General features: G+C 39.0%; 1 long non-coding RNA gene across 1 annotated transcript; it reads right to left on the reverse strand.

Moving 5' to 3' along the window:
* LOC109844944 lies at positions 7,296-10,449 on the reverse strand. The gene is made up of 3 exons (XR_002248174.1): positions 9,848-10,449; positions 8,553-8,818; positions 7,296-7,542 (listed from the first exon to the last, which is right to left on the reverse strand). It is a non-coding gene; the product is annotated as an uncharacterized LOC109844944 (long non-coding RNA).

Raw genomic sequence — 25,764 nt, forward strand, 5'->3', positions numbered from 1 at the left:
CGACGCTACGAGCGATCCGCACTCGGCCTACTATCCAACCGACAACTTGTGTGGCTGAGTGAAAAGACGGTGCTTCTCGGCTCTTGACCTAACGATTAAAGAGGCGGTCTTTACCTCGAACCCCTCGCCAGCCAACTGCTCTCGCATTAACTGCCCCTCTAGGTGAATGCTAAAATCTTATTCACTGTTAATTTTGTATTTTTATGAAACTGCCCATACGACTCGTTATTGATTTGATTCGATGATGTTCTGGGCCTTCTGGTCTAGATCTTATTTGCATGAGATTTGTTTCTTCCAGGTTGCATTATCCATCATAGGAGAAATTTAGCCTCAGGATTTTCATTTTCATTTAATTGCATGCATGTAGTTTGGGATTTGAATCCTCGTGCTTGATTGATTCATCATTGCATTACTCATCTCTAGGTCTCTTGACCCGTGTTAGATCTGGTATATATTAGAGCTTTAAGTGGGGTTAGTATACGTTACATGGTGGCCTTAGGGAAACTAACCATTGTAAACCAATAGAACAATCAATTCATGCTTAAACCTATTGAGTCCATCAACTTATTTCACTACTTTGGGTTAGGCCTACATGCAACATGTAAAAGTTTAGGGCAGGTTTAGACTTTAGACGCACCAGAGGCAGAATCAAGGAACGAACTCATACGGTGAGAATTGTCACCCTCAGAATAAGAATCACTGTGATGAGGATAGACTTGTCCTCAGTTACTAACACCGGGTTATACATTTACAGAGCATGATTCTGTATATGTTGTTGCGGATAGCTAGATTTCGAATGTGGCACACTTTATTGCATCCAGAAAGATAACCGATGCTTCCCACGTTGAACGTCACTTTCTCAAAGAGGTGGTTAGATTATTGAATAACTAGCTAGTTACAGGTTCCCATGGTGGATTCTTTTCTCTGGTTTCGGTCTGATGTTTGTATCAAGGTTTCGAGAGCCAGCTTCCCCCAGATGAGATTTTGGAGATGCCTGCAGCCTGATGCTTGACCCTGAAATCGAGCTTGGGCAAGAATCAAATTAGAAATGGTTTAGGAGATGAAAAGTCGCTGGATGCTAAATTAAGCCATCTAAATTAAGCCCATTAGCACTGGAATCTTTGTCTCCCTTAATTAACTTGATCTGACAATTGATGTTATGCCATAAAAATCAACAGCTCCGGATGTGAATTCTTCATGTATCTTTTGCTTTATGGGTCTCATTATTTCTCGTTGCATCGTATTAATACTGCCGCAAGGGAGAGAGGGGGTGACATATTGGAAGTAGAGTTCATGATGCTATAGAAATATACTGTGAGTTGTTAATCAGTCCGGATTGGTAGTTTGAATCTTAGTTAGTAGATAGAATTCTAGTTAGAATAGAATACTAGTTAGTAAGGAGTTTTCTAGTTATTGGATAAGATTAGAGTTGTAATCTTAATCCTATATATATGTAAACAATTGATGAGTTTTGTTAGAACGTGAATAAAAAGAAAACAACAAAAGTTTCCTGCTCCAATTCTTTTGTTGCTGCTCCTTCTCTGTTCGGGTTCAACATCAAAAACAGGGACTCGAAAATTCCTGCAGAAAGGTCCAAGCTAGGTGGTGTTCGGTTTCTCCACAACCGGTCAAGGAAGTTTTTTTGATTACAGGTTGTTTTCCTAAATCTGCTTTCAGGTTTGATACATAGGCCGATCCTATTATAAAGCCAACAAGTGGTATCAGAGCGGTGTATGCCTAAGTACCAACCAAGATCTGAAGAGATGACGAGTTCGGAGAAGATGACGACCAAGGTGGGTTCGCTCACTCTTCAATACCCGACGTTATCGAGGGACAACTATGCTTCGTGGGCGATCAAGATGAAAGTCTACATGAAGGCTCAAGACGTGTGGGATGCCATTGAGCCCGCGGCAGGCGCGTCCGTGGAACACAGGAAGGATCAGATGGCGTTGGCGGCCATCTACCAGGGGATTCCTGAAGAGACTTTGATGGTGATCGCAGAGAAGCAAACGGCAAAAGAGGCATGGGAGACGTTGAAAACTATGCACCTAGGAGCGGATCGTGTGAGGAACGCGAAGGTGCAGACCTTGAAGTCCGAGTTCGAACTTCTCCGGATGAAGGAGAATGACAACGTCGACGATTTTTCGACGAAGTTGACAGGAGTCGTCAACAAGATCCGGGCTTTAGGCGGCGAGATGGAGGAGAACTACGTCGTCAGAAAGCTACTTCGGGCGGTACCGGAGAGATTCCTTACTATCGTCTCCACGATTGAACAGTTCGGGGACATCGACGACATGACACTCGAGGAGGCGATCGGGCGCCTCAAAGCCCACGAGGAGAGGGCACGTGTTTTTCGAAACAACGTCGACGATCACCTATTGTTGACGCATGCGGAGTGGCAAGCAAGGAGCAAGAAGAACGGCGGAGGCTTCCTCTCAACACCTACAACCAATGATGGCAGCGGTCGAGGACGAGGTCGCGGGGCCGGTCGTGGGCGTGGCCGTGGCCAAAGAGGCCGAGGCGGACAGCAGCACCACGGCAGCGGGCAGCAGCACCACGCTGCCCAAGCAGGCCGCGGAGGGGAGCACGGCGGCCAGGCAGGCCGAGGCGGCTTCGGCGGCAGAGGAGGACGTCCAGGAGGTGGTTTCGGCCATGGAGGTGCAGCTCGCCAGGAGGGGGAGAGTAGCACAAGCGGTGGTCGAGACAAATCCAACATCAAATGCTTCAATTGCGGAGTATACGGGCACTTTCAGTCGGAGTGTCACAAGCAACGCCGCAACCATGAACAGGAGGCTCATCTCACCCGTGCATATGACGAGGAGCCAACCTTGATGATGGCTATGTTAGAAGAATCGTCAAGTGCCATTCTACTCAATGAAGAGAAGGTGGTGCCAAACTTACTCACAGCGGGGGAGGCACAAGTTGCCAACGACGTTTGGTACCTTGACAACGGAGCTAGCAATCACATGACCGGCCACCGAGACAAGTTCAAGGAGCTCGACGAGAACATCAAGGGAACCGTCAAGTTTGGTGATGGATCCGCGGTAGAGATCAAGGGGAAAGGCTCTATCCTCTTTCAGTGCAACAACGGCGATCAAAGGCTACTACCTGAGGTATATTATATTCCAAGTTTGAAATCTAACATTATTAGCCTTGGTCAGATGACTGAAGATGGGAGTAAGGTTGTTATTGCTGACGAGTTCCTGAGGGTGTTTGATAGGAACGGTGCTCTCTTGATGAGGGTGACACGTTCAACTAACCGATTGTACAGGATAGAGTTAAAGACTTGCAAGCCGGCGTGTTTGATGGCGAACATTAACGATCCAGCTTGGTTATGGCATGCTCGCCTTGGGCATGTCAATTTCTTCGCCCTCAAGATGATGACTGATAAGAGGATGGCTTCCGGATTGCCGAAGATCTTGCACCCGAATCAACTATGCGAAGGATGCCTTGTCGCCAAGCAAGCAAGACTGCCATTCCCTTCACAAGCAAATTTCAGAGCTCAGAAGCCGCTGGAGTTACTACATGCTGATCTATGTGGTCCTATCACCCCATCTACGCTTGCTGGGAACAACTACTTCCTCCTTATCGTTGATGATTTCAGTCGATGGATGTGGGTATACATGTTGAAGGCCAAGAGTCAAGCTTGTGAAACCTTCAAGAAGTTCAAAACAGAGGTTGAGAATGCATGTGACCACAAGGTGAAGACATTGAGGACGGATCGTGGTGGCGAGTTCTTGTCAAAGGAGTTCACCAAGTTTTGTGAAGACTACGGCATCAAGCGTCATCTCACTGCACCGTACACCCCGCAGCAAAACGGTGTAGTGGAGAGGCGTAATCGCACGGTGATGGACATGGCGAGGAGCCTACTTAAGAGCATGCATATGCCTGGAACCATGTGGGGCGAAGCGGTTAGGCACGCGGTGTACATCCTCAACCGACTACCAACCAAGGCGTTGCACGACCACACACCCTACGAAGCTTGGTTTGGTAAGAAACCCCACCTAGAACACTTGAGAGTTTTTGGATGTATGGCGCATGTGAAGATTGCAGGTCCTTCGCACAAGAAACTCGACGACCGGAGCACGCCAATGGTGTACATTGGAGTAGAGGAAGGAAGCAAAGCGCATCGCCTCTACGACCCTCAACACGGCAGAATTCATGTCAGCAGGGATGTCGTGTTCGAGGAAGGAAAAGAATGGCAATGGAGCGCAGATGGAGACGTAGAACCACTCAGCTGGGTAGAGTTCGCAGCGGAAGGGGACTCAACAGCGGGCGGCACAGCAGCTGGCGCAACAGCCGGTGCATCGCCTGCAGTCCAGGACAGCAGTCAGACCGAACTGCTGCAGCAATCTGGACAACCTGCTGGCCGAACAGCCCCTGCAGGAGCACATGTCGCAGCGGCGCTGATCGGAGACGAGCCTGGACAGCCGGGACACCGAACAGCTCCTGCAGGAGCTGCTGCTGCTGCTGGCATTGCTGCTGGCCGAACCAGTTTGCAGCAGAGCGCTGCTGCTGACCGAGGATCCTCGCAGGGCACTGCTGCTGCTCCGAGTCCAGGAACTACTGCAGTGATGACTCCGGTACGCTATCGATCTCTTGCGGACATCTATGCGGAGACGGAGGTGATTGATCTCCCGGCAGAGGAGTTGTTTCTCATCAATGAAGAACCAGCGAACTATCTTGAGGCCGCAACAGATCAAGAATGGCAGACTGCCATGGAGAAAGAGATGGAGGCCATCGAGAAGAACAAGACTTGGATACTCACGGAGCTACCGCGAGGTTCCAAACCCATTGGTCTCAAATAGGTATACAAACTGAAGAAAGACAATGAAGGCAACATTCTTAAGCACAAAGCAAGACTTGTAGCAAAAGGGTACGTCCAGCAGCAAGGCGTGGACTTCGATGAGGTGTTTGCACCCGTGGCGAGGCTTGATACCATCAGAATAATCCTCGCTATATCAGCACAGAACGGGTGGGAGGTGCACCATTTGGATGTGAAGTCGGCATTCCTAAATGGTGATCTCCAGGAAGAAGTGTATGTGGTTCAACCTGAAGGGTTCGTTGTGAAGAATCAAGAGCACAAGGTCTACAAGCTTTCAAAGGCACTCTACGGTCTACGCCAAGCACCTCGGGCATGGAACACGCGCCTCGACAAGTGCATGAAGGGCATCGGATTTGCAAGATGCACTCAGGAGCAGGCGGTATACACAAGGAGTAACAGAGGAGATACACTCATTGTTGGCGTGTACGTAGATGATTTGATCGTTACGGGCTCGAGGGCGGATGAGATAAAATTTTTCAAGCAACAAATGATGAAGGAGTTCGAGATGAGTGACCTTGGATTACTTTCTTATTATCTTGGCATCGAGGTGGATCAGCGAGATGATTGTATTGCACTAAGGCAGGCGGCCTATGCGAAGAAGGTTTTGGGTCAGTTCGGCATGATGGATTGCAACTCGACACAATATCCTATGGAAGCAAAGCTAAAGCTTGGAAAGGATTCTGAAGGAACACCGGTGGACGTGACGGAGTATAGACGCATTATCGGATGCTTAAGGTATCTAACTCACACCCGACCCGATATCACATATGCCGTGGGGATTGTGAGTAGGTACATGGAGCACCCTACAGTTTTGCATAGACAGGTTGTCAAGCATATTTTGAGGTACGTGAAGGGTACTATGTCCTACGGATTGGTGTACAAACGAGGTCGAGGCAATGAAGAGTTGGTGGGATTCACTGACAGTGACCTTGCGGGAGATGTTGATGATAGGCGCAGCACAGGCGGCATGGCATTTTATCTAGGTGACAGTTTGGTCACTTGGACATCACAGAAGCAGAAGACGGTGGCATTATCATCCTGCGAGGCAGAATTTATGGCGGCAACTGCAGCAGCATGCCAAGGCTTGTGGTTGAGGAGTTTAATCAGCGAGGTGATTGGGAGTGAGCCCAAGCCGGTCACACTCTTCGTCGACAACAAGTCCGCGATTGCCTTGATGAAGAATCCAGTTTTCCATGGAAGAAGCAAGCATATCGACACACGTTTTCACTTCATTCGTGAGTGTGTTGAGCGAGGACAGATTAAAGTGGAGTTCGTGAGCACGAGCGAGCAGCGAGCGGATATTCTCACGAAGGCACTAGCAAGGGTGAAGTTCATCGAGATGCGAGAACTGCTAGGAGTAAGGGACTTGGAATCTCGTCCAGATTAAGGGGGAGAATGTGAGTTGTTAATCAGTCCGGATTGGTAGTTTGAATCTTAGTTAGTAGATAGAATTCTAGTTAGAATAGAATACTAGTTAATAAGGAGTTTTCTAGTTATTGGATAAGATTAGAGTTGTAATCTTAATCCTATATATATGTAAACAATTGATGAGTTTTGTTAGAACGTGAATAAAAAGAAAACAACAAGAAAAGTTCCTGCCTCTCCTCTGTTCATTCTCTCTTCTCTCTGTTTACAGGTTCTCTTTTGTGTTCCCTTCTCTGTTCGGGTTCAACATCAAAAACAGGGACTCGAAAATTCCTGCAGAAAGGTCCAAGCTAGGTGGTGTTCGGTTTCTCCACAACCGGTCAAGGAAGTTTTTTTGATTACAGGTTGTTTTCCTAACTCTGCTTTCAGGTTTGATACATAGGCCGATCCTATTATAAAGCCAACATATACAGCATCCCCATTCTCATTATGGCTTGCAGTGATTCATTCATATTCATTGCCTTGTTGCAACATTTCTTCTCTGGCTACACACGACAAACTCATGTCATCCATATCAGAATAAAGATTACCATATACCTAAAGTCGCCATAGCCAAATACAAAAATCCACCAAAAGTAAATTAACTGATACAAATCTATCCAAAAACTAAAAAGTCTTTCAGAAAGCTTGGAGGCTCTTTAAAAAGAGGAAACTTCACTACTCATTTGTTACAACATATAGAAAAAGAAGGTTTCTTTGGATTCCAAGATTTCTCTGCTCTTTCTTCATACCACGATGTAGTGTGACAATACTTGCAGATGATAGTTGGTTTGCCAAACATGGCTATATTAAATATTTATACATTTAATGTATCACAGTTTTCCACTTTTGCATATATCAACCTTTTGTTAAAACCTAAATATTAATTTTCATTCATAAGATACCTACAAATGGAGAAATAGCAAAATAACAAATTACACTTTCCAATTAACATAATCAAAAACAATCACTTCTCCAAAATCTTTGATGTTGTCAAAAATTCTCTGATGTCATCATTTTTGACGTTTAACTTCTCTGGTCCCTAACCCAACAGAAACACGACCCATCAAAAATTAAAGACTACTTATTCATTAGAAAAAGTGAAGGACAAACAAAATGGACATAAAAATTACTGATGTCCAAAAAATCCTAATTCTTCAAATAATCAAGATGAAAGTACCGAAAAAACTACTACTAAATATTTCAAAAGAATAAATAATCCAATAAAAGTACACTTAATTATTCTCAGGTTGTAGAGTACGCCAATCTGTGAAGAAATGGTGAAAGGTCTGAATTGAAAGATGATTTTCAACCTGAGACAATTAATAAATTTAATTAGGATAATATATGAAAACTGAAAATTTGATGTTTATGTCGAATAAAAACTAATTAGATCTCACAACAATAGATAAATCACTACTAATAGAAAGAATATTAAGAAAAGCCCAAGTGAAATTATATCCACCTAATAATAACCAAACCAGAAACTAAATACATAGTCAGTGCTCATAATACATTGTCAATGGTAACTCTTGATATTGCTTACATTGGCAAGCTATAGCCTCGCCAATACAATATATCAAATAACATCGATTCTTTGATATCATCAATGTAAGAGAAAGTGAGTTTATAACATAGCTAAATTTTGATATCTTTTATTGAGAACTGAAAATGGTTGCTTTATGTTACATTATATTTCCCTAAATAGTATTCTAATGATTAGTATACTATCGAATATTGCACTTTGCTTCTCCAATTACAGAAACAAATCTAATTCTTCAAACATGCAGTTTTTGTTTTTGGGTCTTCAAGGTCCCTTTTGAAATCACCATAAAATCGTAGAAGACATGAGCATTTTATCCATACCAAAGGTTAGAGCTTATAGGATATTATCTATTAGAAAAAGTTTATACCTTCATCCTTTGCCATTTCTGCCGGATATTATTTATATATATTACTTAACCATATCGATCCGTGAACTTAACAATGCCTAATTTCTTGCCTAAGATATTATTTATATATATTACTTAACCATATCGATCCGTGAACTTAACAATGCCTAATTTCTTGCCTAACCCTAGGAAAAAAACAATCAACAAAAAGACTAAAAAGGAAATATAAACAGAATCAAGTGTGATTAAGGCCTAGTGGAAATTTCAGTTGCATCCCATTAGCATCATTTTCCCACATTTGCTTAATGTTATGAGAAATACTGATATATAGCTAAAAGCAAGATAAAGATTATGAGTTAGGATTATACAACAATACCTTCTTTGTTGGAAGCTCATAGTTTATTAGAATGTGAGCAGATATACAACAATACCTTCTTTGTTGGAAGCTCATAGTTTATTAGAATGTGAGCAGAAACAGGTGCTTCTCTAGGAACAACAGAAAGCAAACAGGCATCTGTTACAACAATCATAGTACACTTGTGGTCTCCATTTCCAGATTCAGTGCAATCCCCAGGAAGAACATTGATGTTCTGACTCCACTCTGAAGTCGATTGACGAAACTTTTCGAGAATTGATGCACGATCAACTTCAACCAGATCACTGTACTGCACTTGTGAAGTACAACAATAAGCTGTAACTGAAGAATAAAAAACATAGTCTGAAAGATCGAAACCGAAGATAATTGAAACTAACAAAGGATAAGCTAACTTAAGGTACTTTTCTTCCTTGATTTATGGGTAAATAACGAAAAACAGTGTTTTAGTTCCTTAAGAATGGTTGAAGGCCTCAAAAAAAGGTTGTTGCTCAAACCCAACATACAAACCAACGGCATAAATATCTAGGCTTTCCATAGAAATTTAGTATAAGAAGCCAAATACTCATAGCATGCAAACACAATCATAAATATCTAGGCTTTCCATAGAAATTTAGTATAAGAAGCCAAATACTCATAGCATGCAAACACAATACACCACTTCTCTTACATTAGGACAACAATTGATGCACTAACAATCAAAACCTTCGAGGAACAGTCATAATACCAAATATATCTCTACTCACTCAGATTGGAGCGCTGCCATTTCCATATACCAATTTCAGGGGGTATGATCTTACACAATAGAGCATGAAGGCTATGGAAGCTGTATCTTTTGTTCTGTATGATCTGTTCTCAAGAATGAATGCTTTGCTAGCCTTACGGGTTTTATAATATGAAATCTTTACTATCTTTATGATCCCTTCTCAACTCCATACTCCTTACTAATAATTTTCATAGCATCCAGCAACGAAAAACTGTCAAAAAACCAACCAACAAAAAAGCAATATAGACGGAGGGATTTCACTATAAGTCATCTGACAAAATCTCCTAAACCACAAAAAGTTGTAAACTTGCATTAGTATTATATACTTTCAATCTTATGGGCATACTTCCTTTCCTAAACCACAAAAAGTTGTAAACTTGCATTAGTATTATATACTTTCAATCTTATGGGCATACTTCCTTCACATAAATCTCAAGAAGCAGTATTATATACTTTCAATCTTATGGGCATACTTCCTTCACATAAATCTCAAGAAGCAGCACTTAATTTCGCCCCAGTCTGCCTCCAACTGAAAATTATGAAGTTCGCACAATTAATGATGAAAGTCATTTACTTAAATGTAATACCTAATATGTTATATCACAATGGATCCCAAGCCCAATCTTGGAAGCTCTCTTGTTGAATTCCGAATGAACCGAGACCGCCGACGACTTCGGCCCCTCGGCCGCGTTCACAGCGGAGTTACCAAACTGCGCGTTCGGTTGATGAGAGGGGATCGTCTTCTTCAATCTTTCCGTCGCTGTCAGAAACTCCTGCGTCCGATCTCTGTACGACGATTTCGCCGACCTCGAATACATCTCGACTTCTCTCTAAGATCTAGAATTTTATGAAACACATTTCAAGAATTAATAGCGCTGATCTTGATTTCGACCGACGATAGGTCCAGATCTGGGAGCGAGTGTTGAAATGAGCCTCGAATTGGCCCCCCGATCTTGAATCTGAGGAGGCGAGGGGGTGCAGATCTAGGTCTGGGTGATGGGGTGAGTCTATCGTTTTGAGAATTGGGGGAAATTTGGAAGGGGATTTCAAGGGAAGGGATCGGTAAGAGAAGATGGCGGAGGAGGAGGGATGTACGGGATCGATAAGAGATACCAGGGGCCTTGATTGAGTTGAGGGATTGGTGGGGGAAGTTAGGGAAGTGGAGAGGAAGAGTCGTGGGTGGGAACATTAGAACGTGGGTGTGGAAGTTTTATCTATGCTTATTTTGAGTACGTGGATTAGTTAGTTATTAATTTTAATTTTTCTATTGTTGTGAGAACATTAGGTTACTGTTTATTTTATTTTTTTGTTGTTCTCCTTTAATAATAAAGAAGTACTAAAATTTGTTTCTTAGTTTCACTTTGCTTGTTTTTGCTCACTTATGTCTTTAAACTGTGATTATTTAATTTATTTTCTTTAATGTTTGTTTGGATGGGCTACACCAAATTTAAAATTTTCACGTTAATAATTGAATTGATAAGAAATAAATATAATCTAAAGCTAATTTGAATTTACACGTTATTTGGATCGATATGAAACCAAGCTTGACTTGAGAAGGTATAATGTTGTAAAAGTAAAAAACAATTGAAGAAATAGTGTTATAAAAGAAAGATGAATAATTAAAGCCAATAATCCAAGATGATTAATTAAAAGTGGGCTACAATGAAACTAAAAAAATATAAATTTTGTTGCTAATCATTGATAGACTTTAGAAAAAAATATAAAATAATGATTAATACTAACTCGAGTACACTTTTATATGATAAATGCATCCACATAACCATATAAAAATATTAAAAGAGTTCATGAAAATCCCTTCTAAAGATTCTTGATTTTTCCTCAAAAAATTAAGCTATTCTATAAAATATTCAATAAATTAAATTTGTGTTGTATTTTATGTTTAGTGGCCTTTAATAAGAATTTTAATTGTAAAATATGTTACCTTCATATTTAAAGATCTTGAAACCTGACAGTACTATTACATGCTTATCTTTGATCGTGTCCCTAAAAATTGATCATTCGTTGGTAGTCGTATCCCCAAATAAGGTTACTTGTAGAGTCGTGGCGCTATATAGAAAAAAGAAAAATATCAATTTTAACTATTTTTTACTTACGCTATGGTAACTAAGTATCATGTGCATACTTTTTGTCAATTATAGTGATTTTCCTCATATTATCTAGCTTATTATACTCGCAATATAGTTGATCAATGGCTTCGCTTTAGTTTCTACTACAAGATTATTTATATATATTTTTATATTAAGTTTATGATTCCTTTAGTATTTTAAGAATAAAGTATGAAAATTTTTAAATACTTACTAATTTTTGTTGTATCTTTCATGAAGAATGCTTTTTTAATTAGAACAAAATTGTTTAATATGTTTTTCAAGGGGAACTCGGTCAGTGCTTCTTTGTCAGATTTGCCTTTTATCAATGTCAATTCAAGTGATTCATGAATGTTTCCGAATTTTGAGTTTATTTCCTTCACTTCTCCATTTGAAATGGAAACAACTTAGTTCTTTTAAATGATATCTCTGAACTTTCTGATAGTTTCTCCATACATATCTCATTGTATTTTTTACCCTATAAATATTATCAATATTAGATATAAATGTTTATACATTACAATAAGTTAATATTAACCTATTATATTATAGTATTTTATTAATTTTTCCTCTATCAATGGATGTTATTATTAAAATTATATGCAGTTCCTTGAATTTATACAGTAATGTTAATTTTTAATCTATCATATATTTTTAAATTCTTATTCCTAAATTGGATAGCTTTAATCTATGGTAATTGCTATTTTTTTACCAGCATCAACTTAGACTATTTTTAGATGTTGAAAAGAGATAATAAATTTTAAATTGAAAGTTAAATTTATATAACTTAATGTTATAATATCAAACATTTCCTCTTTTCTTTGCCAAATTTTTAGCCTTTTTGTGATTTTAAACTTTTGAGGGTGTGTTTTGTAATTTTTAAACTTTGGTAGTATTTTATGAAAACTTTTACTTATAAATTGGGTGCTTATAATTCATATTTTATGTATTGGTGGTAAATTTTCCAATGTTAGAATATTTCTTGTAACTGTGAAAATTTGAAGGTATTTTTACAATTACTAAAAATTTGGGTTGTTTTTAAAAATTTTTAAATTTCAATGATCTACTGATAATTTCTAAATTTGATGTGTACAGGTTATAAGTTTTAAAATTTCAGGATCTGATAATTTCTAAATTTGATGTGTACAGGTTATAAGTTTTAAAATTTCAGGATTTTTTGTAATTTTTTACTTTTGGGAGAGTTTTTGTAAGTGTACAGGTTATAAGTTTTAAAATTTCAGGATTTTTTGTAATTTTTTACTTTTGGGAGAGTTTTTGTAATTTTTATAACTTTAAGGTTATTTTTTACAAATTTTAAGTGCTTAATGGTAATTCTTGGAATCTATCTATGTTGTTGTTAAGTTTTGAAATCTCTGAATTTTAGGGTGTTTTTTATAATTTAAACTTTTGAGTTGTTGCTGTAATTTCTAAAATATTGAGGGTGTTAATTACAAATTTTAAATTATTAGATTTCTTGTTTGTTTATAAGTTTTAAAAAGTCAAGGTGTTTTGTGTAATTTTAAACTTTTAAGGATATTAAATGCAATTTTTGAAACTTTTGGGTTTTTGTAATTATTCATGCATTATAATATGTTATCCACGTATAATTTCTTTATCTTATTTTTTCTAAATTTTTGAGTTATAGGTAGTTAATATGGAGTTAATATAAGATATAATTCGCATTTGGATAGATTAAAATTTAAATAAAATATTTAAAATAACTTTTTTTAATTGTTGAGCTATAGATAGTTTACGTGGAATTAGATAAGTTATGATTAAAATTTAAAAAGATTAAAATTTAAATGAAATATCGAAAATAGTGAAGGGTAATATTGACCATTAAAGTTTTTCCTGAACCCGTGCTTTTAAAAGGAGTATGATATATATATATGGGAGAAGTGTTCCTAAGGTGACGCCTTAGATAATCATCTAAGGACGCGGCCTAAAATCACATGATTGAGCTACATTGTTCATTGTTGATAATCCGCTCCGTTAAACTTGATCTACATATTCTAAAACTCCAACACAATAAGTTTGTGGTGAACCCGTCATTGTTTGACCCTTCATCCACTCGTATCAATTTTAACGGTTTTGAATGAATAGAACTTTTCACATAGCTCGACGGAGGGTCAAACGACGATGAGTTTACCCCAAACTTGGTGTGTTGGGGTTTTAGAATATGTAGATCAAGTTCAACGGAGCGGATCATCAACAATGTAGCTCAATCATGTGATTTTAAGCCGCGTCCTTAGACGATTATCTAAGGCGTCACCTTAGGAACACTTTTCCCTCTATATATATATATATATACACACATGGCAAAGCAACATAAACACATATAAATCTTAGAGAGATAAGCTGCGCATCAAACTTCTCAGCGACACAAGTTTTTCTGTGATAAAACCCAAACTGAGGTACCTGACATTCGTATAGAGCTCATGAAAACTTTTGGCAAAGGTCGTAAGAATATATCATCATCGCAAGAAAAACTTGCTCCGTGATAGTGGTACAGTTTATCCTCTTTTCTTCATTTTTTAATGTTTATGTGTGTGCTTTGAAGTGCTAATTCCTTGCATTAGTATATTGCAAGAATATATATAAACTAGCCCCCAATTGTTATGAATTTAATTTATTTTATAAAATCATCAAATGAATGCATGTGTGCTTTGAACTGAGTTGCTTGTGTTGGTTTGGGTGTAGACCAAACCTCGATTCAGGCGAGGGCAGACGACGTCAGGCGAGCTTGAGCGAGCTGCAGGCAAGGTTGAGCGCGGTGCAGGCGAGCTCGACGAGATCCAGGCGAGATCGACTCGTAGGAGAGCTTGAGTTGGTGCAGGCGAGGTCGACGAAGTGCAGGCGAGCTCGACGAGCGTCAGGCGAGGTCCAGGCAAGCGGGCAAGCTCAATGCAGGTGAGGTCGAGCGGGAGCTTTCCACAAGCGAGGTCGTCGCCAGTTGTCGCCACCTGTCACCTTCTCGTGTTCTTTTAGTAGCGGCGGAGCTCCTTCTCTCTCCTCTCGCGATTCTTTTTCTTTCCAGCGCTCAGAGATTTGCGGGGAAAATTAAAAAGAGAAATTTAAAGAGGAGGAATTAAAGAGGGGTATTATAGAGAGGAGAATCTTCATTGTAGCTATAGTTAATATTTGTATTTATTGAGATATCTCAAGTTTAAGATCTGCTCTTGCATTGTAATTTCTTGTTAATTAATAAAAATTAATTGTGTGGCTCCCGAGGACGTAGGCAAGTTTATCGAACCTTGTTAAATATTGGTGTACTTTTCTCTACTGCGTTTTCTTACTGTTTTAGGGGTTTAGTATAGCAACGGGTATTTTCCAACAGCTTGTTGTTTTATATCATGGCACCCGATGAATGCAAGTCAATGGTTCGTTATATATAGCCAAAGTCTCACCTTCCTTCTTTATAGACTCTCGCCCAAATAGCCTAAATAACTTTAAAAGTGGTTTGCCTTCTATATCAATTAGGCATAACTGCATAACAAGAAATTTTCAAATAACTAAAAGATATATCAAATCACTTACTAATTGAACATCCTAACTGAATTAAGATTTAAATGCTGATCAAAAGGAATCAAGACTCCTACTAATATGCAAATAGTTTATGGTATTCAAAGATTTCCAGTCAAAATGTTACTTGCTCAGATTTTTATTTTCACGGTTTTGTGTTTCTTAATCATCTGTGCAGGTCGAATGTAGCACTGACTAGAGCTCGTTACGGCATTGTTATCTGGGGGAATCCTAAAGTCTTAAGCAAGCAGCCACTGCAAAATGACTTATTGACAGAATATTTTATTGGGTGGTGCAACACTGACCCAAAAACATGAGACCATATATGAGACAGGTGAGGTGTCTGCTCCCTGTCCCATGATGCACTGTTCATGAACAGTGCATCATGGGACATGGAGCCGACACCTCACCTGTCCCGTGTAGAGTCTCATATTTTTAGATCACTAAGGCATTTTTCTATTTTATTACATGCATCTTCTCTCCTACAAGTGTTCTTATATTGGTAGTAGCTTCAATTTTGTAGCCATATTGACCTCAAGGTCTCGCACGAAGTCTACAATACCAATTATAGGTGCAATCATGATAGGTTCTGAATTCATATAGTGGCTCATTGCAATGAACTTTTGGTGACTAATTATAGAATTTCTCTGGTTTATGTAGCTTTTAGTGACCAAGTATAAAATTTCTCTTTTCATGAAGTTTTACCACATCAATGTCAGCCGTTTTTTTTTTTTTGACAATTGAAAAAATTGCGGACCCTGCAAAAATTAATGGCACCGAAAGTGGAAAGCGGGTACCGAAAGGTTGTCACAGTAAAAAAATATATTATAAAATTATGAATAGTATTTTCCTAGCTGCTATAAATAGGTCCAAAACTCTTCAGGAGAAAATCATCCCAACAATAATTTCAATCTCCACACATAGAAGAGTGAGAGAAAAATAAAGAGAGAGTTTCTCTTTATACAGAGAGAGATTGTAAACTCCTAAAATTCCTCATAGTGAATTCTTCTACCATTGTCCGTGGTTTTTCCCTAAATTCATTTAGGGGTGTTCCACGTAAATCTATGTGTTTATTTATTACTTTCGCTCTACTTTTCGCTAGGACCCTGCTATATTAGGTCCGGGTTTGTCTTAACAAGTGATATCAGAGCCTGGCTTAGGGTGCGTGTATCTACTTATTGTATGCTCTGTGGTTGCCACCAAATTAAAGGTGGATTCTCCACATCAAAAAATAAGTTAGATTATCATTTACTCATTGAAGGCGATAAATACTATTCACAAATACGGTATTGTTCATAAATATGGTACTATTCATAAGTATGATATTATTCACGAATACAATTACTGTTCATAAATACAGGTTGGCTGTTAGAAAACCTAGTTTCTATTTTTTATATGTATGGCTGGCTTTGGTTCTCCCCTGTACCTATGTTTACGGTGAATGACGGCAAAGCCCACTCTTCATCCTCATGAATATTTGGGAGAAGAAGGTCATGCATCCCTAAATTTCAGAAACTATGTTATCTAATTCCAACTTTTGGGATATAGTTCATATACTATCCTTGTAATTATATATTTTGTACAACTCTTTTATTTTTAATGAACGGGGATTTAATCCCTTGTTTTTTTTCCTTTAAAAAAATTAAATAAACATGAAGCCAAATGAAAAACAGAAAGAATTTGTAGGGAGAAAATTTTCACTCTAGGATAAATACTGGAAAGCAAATGATGTTTTAAGGTGGTTAAGGATTTTTGGTGTATGGAGGTTATTGGATAGAATTGGAAAGGATGGCTGTGTATTAATAGGTTTTAGTTTGGGATTAAGTTGGACGCCGTTCATTTTTTAATCTCTTTCTTTCTTTCTTTTTTGGGAAAAATATGTCGAGGTTCCAAAAGCAGAAACTTGATGTGACGAGGTCTATTGTATTTTCCCCCATGTGGATAAAGCTCAAAAAGCAGCGTTTAATATTTCCAGAGCCCTCCACGTTAGCGGTATACAAAAGAGCAATTGTATTTTGTAAAAAAAACCCGAGTTTGCCCTTCTCCTTCGTCCCCAGACGCTTCGTCACATCCCATTAAATGCAAACTGTTGTAAGAAATGGAGGGAAATTTACCCCCTTTTTCCCTCTATCATGAGCAATAACTATTTAGTTATCCATTACTCTTTCCTCAGACGAAAATTCTCTTCATTACTCTCTCTATATTACTCCTCTTTGTCCTAAGTTCGATCTATTACTCTTACCTTCACTTCATAATGGCTGAAAAAGACATCATCTGCATTGTCGCTTTAGGGGATAGAGTAGTATTCATGAAGATTAACTCTTCAACCACCATTCTGGATCTAAAATTTGATGTGTCAGAGAGGTTAGATCTTCCATATGATTCATTAAGTTTGTCATATAAGGACGAAACAAATGGAAGCTTCAAATTCCCCATTGAGAACGAAGATGATCTGTCATCTATGGTGGAGTATTGCCATAACAGAGGATTAAAGGAGGTTCACATGCAAGCTTTCAAAGAAACAAATGATTCTTCAAAAGTACACAACAACGAGCAAGTTCGACAAGACATGTAGGGCCAAGGATTTTTTTTGGTGCTAAGACCAATATTCACGACGTTAATTGTAAAATCAGTTAATGCTAGTTCCATGTTTGGTGTAATTGGATTTTAGCTCTGATTTGAGCGTATGTTAGCTCTAATCGATTTCATGTCAGTTCTAACCACTGTGAATTCGAGTTACAGCTCTATGCGTATGAAGGAGGTTCATGCTAGTTCTTGTTTTACGTGAATGTACTACACATGTTAGTTCTAATAGATTTATTGTTAGCAATAATATATTAATTGTTAGTTCCAATCGACTTATTGTTAGTTCTAATCGATTTACTATTAGTTCTAGTTCAAATTTTGTGTTAGATCCATTATGTTAGTTCTAAACGATTTCATGTTAGTTCTAATTGAAATCTTGTTAGTTCAATCTGATTCCATGACAGTTCTAAAATAGTTCTGATGTTGTTTGTGTTCTTTATATTTGCAGCGCTTCCAGCAGTATGAAGTCAAAAAGTATAGAGTGTGGCCCGCCATTGTCGACGCCCACATGTGTTTTAGATAGGATTCCCAATGACAATCCTTCCAGAGATAATATTCTGATGATTGATGACATGATTAGCAGATCAGAGAGGATTCCTGCTTGGTGGCACATTGTTTTAACCGATGAGGGACAACGGTTTGAGAGTGCGAAGGAATTAAGATTGACTTTGATATACTATTCCATGGCCAAAAAATTCGAGTACTTGTTTGCCAAGAATGAACCGAAGCGTATTCGAGTCGTTTGTCGTTTCAAGAAAGCCCAAAATTGCCTGTGAATGTTATTTGCCTCTCCAACACCAAATGAGAACAGACTTAAAATAAAAACCTTCATGGACAAACACACTTGTGGGAATCATGGCAATAATGCAGGTCAATTTAGGGCCTCTCGATAATTCATTGCAACCCAAGTACTACCCACGTTAAAGATCCAACCGGATGTACGACCTATCGACGTACAAAAGGAGTTTCTAAGTTCGTATGGGCTTAGGGTCGATTATAGTAAGATATGGTAGGGTAAAGAAAGGGCACAAGAGCAACTATATGGTGATGTTCATGAGTCCTGTGATTAAATAGGATGGTAAAAGAAGATAATATCTATAATATACACACTAATTTCATTTATGTTAGGCTGTGTATATTAGTTTGAAAAATGTTGATCCTAGCACATAATCTTCAATGGTCTAGGTATGTAGAAGAGGTTAAGAAGACAAACCCATGTAGCTACATTCATGTTGAACAACACGAGGGGAGGTTTTCAAAGCTATTCATCTGCTATGTCGCCTGCATAAATAGTTTTTTGAACGGTTGTAGATCACTTATATTTATGGATGGTACCTTTCCGAAAGATCGATTCAAAGGTATACTCCTCAGCGCTGTGGCATATGATGAAAATCAGGGGATATTTCCATTAGCTTATTGCATTTGCGATCAAGAAAATAACGTCAACTGGAATTGGTTCTTACAAGGTTAGTTCTAACATGGGTCATGTTAGTTCTATTACAGTTCATGCTAGTTCTAACTCATTCATTGTTAACTCTATTATAGATTTATGGTCTATTCTCTACGAAAGGCCAGATCCATACAACCCTCCACACAAGCTAGTTATAATATCTGATGCGGATAAGGGGATCAGAGAAGTAGTCAGAGAATATTTTTTAGATGCTATACACTCTAGATGTGTTTTGCTTCTAGTTGAGAATTTCAGGACGAAGTTGAGGGATTTGGGTTTCAAGGCAAAGGATACTCAGATTTTGGGGCAGGACGAAGTTGAGGGATTTGGGTTTCAAGGCAAAGGATACTCAGATTTTGGGGAATCTTTTGCAATCCGCTTGTTACAAATATACTAAAGCATTCAAGGCAAAGGATACTCAGATTTTGGGGAATCTTTTGCAATCCGCTTGTTACAAATATACTAAAGCAGAATGGAATGACTATGTGGACGACATTAGATAGGCGGACGAACAAGCCTACAATATTGTCATGAATTACGCTCTAGAGAACTGGGCTAACGTATTTTTTCCCAGAATTAGGTAAGTTATAAGCTATTTCAGTTAAGATGTTTGCCTAATTAAAATAAACATGAATGCATACACCGGAACTAACTATAAAACCCAGTTAGAACTAATAATGTGTGGGCTAGAACTGGTTGTATATAAGCTAGAACTAGCATCGTAGCTGCTAGAACTAACGTAATAGCCAAAATTAACAATTGTGGATGCAAAAAATGCGGGCTGAGTTTAGAGCTAACAAGGTGAGGGCTAGAACTGGTTGTATACAAGCTAGAACTAACATCGTAGCTGCTAGAACTAACTTAGTAGTCATAATTAACAATTACGGAGGCAAAAAACACGGGCTGCATTTAGAGCTAACAAGGTGTGGGCTATAACTGGCTATATACAAGCTAGAACTAACGTCGTAGCAGCTAGAACTAACGTAGTAGCCATAATTAACAATTGTGAAGGCAAAAAACACCGGCTGGGTTTAGAGCTAACAAGGTGTGGGCTAAAACTGAGTGTATACAAGCTAGAACTAGCATCGTAACAGCTAGAACTAACTTAGTAGCCAGAATTAACAATTGCGGATACAAAAAACACAGGCTGGTTTAGAATTAACAATGTGTGGGCTAGAACTAGCTATATACAAGCTAGAACTAGTGTTGTAGCAGCTAGAACTAACTTAGTAGCCAGAATTAACAATTATGGCGGGAAAAAACGTGGGATGGGTTTAAAACTAACAAGGTGTGGGCTAGAACTAGCTGTATACAAGCTAGAACAAGCGTCGTAGCAGCTAGAACTAACGTATTAGCCATATTTAATAATTGTGGCGGGGGAAAACGCGGGCTGGGTTTAGAGCTAACAAGGTGTGTGCTAGAACTGGCTTTATACAAGCTAGAACTAGTATCGTAGCAGCTAGAACTAACGTAGTAGCCAGATTTAACGTATACAAGCTAAAACCAATACTTGCACTGTAACTAAAGTTGGCTAGAACTATAATTACTCATCTAGAACTATCAATGAGATTTAAAATCTTACACTAGAACTAACAATAACTAAGTAGTTTTGATTAATTCCCTATTATGTTTCAGATATGGTCACGTTACATCGAATGTTGCAGAGTTATTCAACAAATGGATACATGAGGCTAGGCTTCTACGGATACTTCAACTGGTAGAGCACATACGTAAACAGATTATGGTTCGTATGAATGAGCAACGATTAATGGTTGAAAGTTAGAATGGATTTCTTTGTCCCAAAGTTGAACTTTCCCTCAAAGAGAACATGAAAAATGGGCGTCCATTGGATGTGCGTCAGTCCCATACAGGATTATTTGAGGTACAAACTCATAGAACTTGTAAAGTGGATCTTGACAATAAAACATGCATGTGCCGTGCGTGAGATGTAACCCGTATCCCTTGCAAACATGCATGCGCAACCATTATGTTTATGAAGAGGGATGTTTACCAATTCTGTGACTGGTTTATGATGGTTGAAGCTTTTAAAAAGAGCTACGAGCCAATCCTCTACCCCATCACTGATTACGAGAAGCGTAGCGTGCCACGGGATGAGATACAGATCCTACCACCACTAACAACAAAAAGGAAAGGGAGAAATAAAACCAGGCGTATCAACAACAGAACTGTTTACACCCGGCCACTTAAATGCTTTCGATGTCATGTGGAAGGTCATAACCGTAAAACATGTAATGAACCTATTGGTGACTAATTACTTGATATGTTGTTAACTGTTTTGCTTGTATATTTACAAACTAGTACGCTAGTACGTTTTATTTAATGTTGAAAGTATTCTCATGTGTGATGAGAACTAACATCATCTCCACTAGCAGAAATGTTGTAAGTATTAGAACTAACGCGAGAACATATAGAACTGACAATAACTAAGATAGAACTGACAAGACATCATCTAGAACTGAAACCACAGTAGCTAGAACCAACATTGACTAAGCTAGAACTAACATGGGCATTAGAACAAACCCTTGCATAAGAACTTGCGTTAGGTAGAGTTAGAACTGACACGACAGCATCCAGAATTAAAACCACAGCAGCTAGAACTATCAATGACTAGGCTAGAAATAACATGGGCATTAGAATAAACACTTGCACAAGAAATTGTGTTAGATGGAGTTAGAACTGATGCGACACCATCCAGAACTGAAACCACGGCAGCTAGAACCAACATTAACTAAGCTAGAACTAACATGGATATTAAAACAAACCCTTGCACAAGAACTTGCGTTAGCTAGAGTTAGAACTGACACGACAGCATCCAGAATTAAAACCATAGCATCTAAAACTATCAACGACTAGGCTAGAAATAACATGGGCATTAGAACAAACACTTACACAAGAAATTGCGTTAGATGGAGTTAGAACTGACACGATAGCATCCAGAACTAAAACCACAACAGCTAGAACCAACATTGACTAAGCTAGAACTAACATGGGCATTAAAACAAACCCTTGCACAAGAACTTGCATTAGCTAGAGTTAGAACTGACACGACAGCATCCAGAACTGAAACCATAGCAGCTAGAACTATCGACGACTAGGCTAGAAATAACATGGGTATTAAAACAAACACTTGCACAAGAAATTACGTTAGATGGAGTTAGAACTGACATGACAGCATCTAGAACTGAAACCATAGCAGCTAGATCTATCAATGACTAAGCTAGAACTAGCAAAACGCATTTAGAATAAATATTTGCACAAAAACTTGTGTTAGCTGGACTTAGAACTAGCACGAAAGTATCTACAACTGACACCACAGTAGCTAGAACTATCAATGACTAAGCTAGGACTAACAAAACACATTTTAGAACAAACACTTGTAAAAAAACTTGCGTTAGCTGGACTTAGAACTGGCACGACAGCATCTAGAACTGACACCACAGCAGCTAGAACTATCAATGACTAAGTTAGAACTAACAAAACGCATTTAGAACAAACACTTGTACAATAACTTGCGTTGGAAATAACACGAGTTGGAAATATAATTTTTATGTACATCATTATATAACTAATTGTTTCCTTTCATTATAGTGCAAAATATAACAGACCTAACTTCATGGGGTTAGCTGGATTTAGAAGAGCCACTGTGCGAACCGGCGGGGTTAGCTGGATGAGGAGCATTGGCGATGGGGAGAGTCCCCGGCAAATTGGAAAGGTCGACTCCTTAGTTATAGAAGAACAACAGCCATTGGTCTCTCTCTACGATCATGTGTATGTCGTCCCAACTAACCTCTATCAACTCTGGGTCGGTCCTAAAGGGCTGCACACGCTGGGGCACGAAGTCAATGTGAGTGTATCCCTCAGTCCTCTACAAATTATCCCTGCTGATTACCTGCACGACTGCATAGCCTTCCCTTAGGATCCCGTCGACTAGAGAGATGTAGCGAAAACCAATCCTTTTAGGGACATCAGACAAATCCCTGATCTGGAGAAGCACTTTACATTCTTCAAAATTAGCATGGCTTTTGTCACCACAATAGCTCATGATGCATTCACCGACGGGGCCGAGCAGTGATTGCAAAAATTCAAAATCCCAGAGATGGTATGGGTGGCTGAAGAGGCGGATCCATACTAGAAAGGGTTGGGGAACAAGTGGAAGCCTGTAAAGCCTGAGATCCTCACTCCAACGGCGGAATCTGCCCATAAAGTTGCCCATATCTACCAGGCCAAGCTCTATGGCTTGGGCAAGAAGGTCGGATGATGAAAACTGCACCATGAAGTTATGTCCTGCCGCTTCTCTGATTTGATGGGGCCATGGCCTGAGGTTGAATCGAGAAGCCAGCATCTCTCTAAGCTCCTGGATGGATGGATGACATGACCTAATATTGAAGATGGCAAAAGCAGAGAGATGCCGGATGGTACTGGAGGCGTTGGAAGGGACAGAAGCCATCCTTGTAGGGGCACGAGCAATAATACCGTGATGACAGTTTTCGGAAGTATGCCCTAACCCATGGCAGTGTGTACAGGTGCCATCCAAAGCCATCTTTTATAGTTTACGACAGAGATTAAAGATGCTGGGTTTAGGAATTTGTTTGGGGCGGAGGGGTTACAAAGTCGCTTACAATGGTGGAAGAAGTTGAAGGATTGGGGAGGAAAGGCTATAACGTGAGGGTCGAGGGAAATATTATTTTAGCCGCCTGTCATGAATTGACAACACGCGGATATACAATGTGACCTGTTGGGGTGGTAGGACATGTCTTGGAAAGCCGTGAATAATTAAATGATGTAACAAATAGAACTAAAACTTACTCGAATAGAACTTGTCTGGAGTTAGAACTGGATGTATACAAGCTAGAACTAGCATTGTAGCTGCTAGAACTAACGTAGTAGCCAGAATTAACAATTGTGGAGGCAAAAAACGTGGGCTGAGTTTAGAACTAACAAGGTGTGGGCTAGAAATAGCTGTATACAAGATAGAACTAGTGTGGTAGCATCTAGAACTAATGTAGTAGCCAGAATTAATAATAGTGAAGGTAAAAAATGCGGGTTGGGTTTAGAGCTAACAAAGTGTGGGCTAGAACTGGCTGTATACAAACTAGAACTAGCGTCGTAGCAGCTAGAACTAACATAGTAGCCAGAATTAACAATTGTGGAGGCAAAAAATGCGGGTTAGGTTTAGAGCTAACAAGGTGTGGACTAGAACTGGCTGTATACAAGCTAGAACTAGTGTTATAGCAGCTAGAACTAACGTAGTAGCCAGAATTAACAATTGTGTAGGCAAAAAACACAGGCTGGGTTTAGAGCTAACAAGGTGTGGGCTAGAACTGTCTGTATACAAGATAGAACTAGCGTCGTAGCAGCTAGAACTAACGTAGTAGCCAGAATTAACAATTGTATGGGCAAAAAACGCTTGTTGGGTTTAGAGCTAACAAGGTGTGGGCTAGAACTGGCTGTATACAAGCTAGAACTAACTTAGTAGCCAGAATTAACAATTGCGGATGCAAAAAACGTGGGCTGGGTTTAGAACTAACAAGGTATGGGCTAGAACTGGCTGTATACAAGCTAGAACTAGCGTCCTAGCTGCTAGAACTAACTTAGTAGCCAGAATTAACAATTACGGAGGCAAAAAACGTGGGCTGGGTTTAGAACTAAAAAGGTGTGGGCTAGAACTAGCTATATACAAGGTAGAACTAGCATCGTAGCAGCTAGAACTAACTTAGAAGCCAGAATTAACAATTGCTGAGGTAAAAAACACGGGCTGGGTTTAGAACTAATAAGGTGTGGGCTAGAACTAGTTGTATACAAGCTAGAACAAGCATCATAGTAGCTAGAACTAACATATTAACCAGATGTAACAATTGTGATAGGGAAAAATATGGGCTGGGTTTAGAGCTAACAAGGTGTGGGCTAGAACTGGCTTTATACAAGCTGTATTAATTAAGTGTTAGCGCTACGACGCTAGTTCTAGCTGTTAGACCCTAGAGGGGGGGTGATTAGGGTCTTATGCTAATCTAATTCAGATTAAATACCAATTAAAAATTATATTGATCAATTAGTTCTTGCAAGAGATAGATATGAATAAGAACGAATAAGAATAAGCACAAAAGAAATATACGCTAAGCAAACACAAACACAAGATATGTTTACGAGGTTCGATCCCCACGACCTACGTCCCCGCTCCTCACCTCGAGGAGATATCCATTATCACAATCTGGTTTGGAAGCCGGAACTTCTACACACTCGGTTTACAAGATCACCGAAAACTCTCACACTACACAAACACTATGCAATCACACTTTACACACTAAGTGTAGGAACCTAGCCCGTGTCCTCCTCCTCAAGTACTCGAATGCAACCTCTCCCTAGGTTCGTCAACCGACGCCACTCCTATTGGATTTGACCCCGTCTCTCGCCTCACACTTCTCTCGGTGTACAAGTGTATTACAAGTGATTCTCACAAATAAAGATTAAATACAATGATTTGTTCTCAATAACAAATGAGAACAAAAAAATGAAGCTCACACTCACTAAATCACACCCCACAACCCACACTATATAGTATGAAGATATTAAGCTCAATATGTGTGTGCGATAACAACGAATAAAAATAATATAACTCAATAAATATAGCTAATGAAATGAAAATGGAATAGCAAGCTATATAAGAGTTTAGAAAACTTCTCAAACAAGAAGAACAGTAGATGATGATCCTAATAGGATTTGAAAGCCACTTCTTGTTGTAGGAAAACTTCTTTTGAAACAAACTGATGAAATCAGCTTAAACAGCTCTTTTAAACACACTTAATATTTTGTTAAACACAAA

Source organism: Asparagus officinalis, chromosome 6 (assembly GCF_001876935.1).
Source record: "Asparagus officinalis chromosome 6, Aspof.V1, whole genome shotgun sequence".
Lineage (NCBI taxonomy): Eukaryota > Viridiplantae > Streptophyta > Magnoliopsida > Asparagales > Asparagaceae > Asparagus > Asparagus officinalis.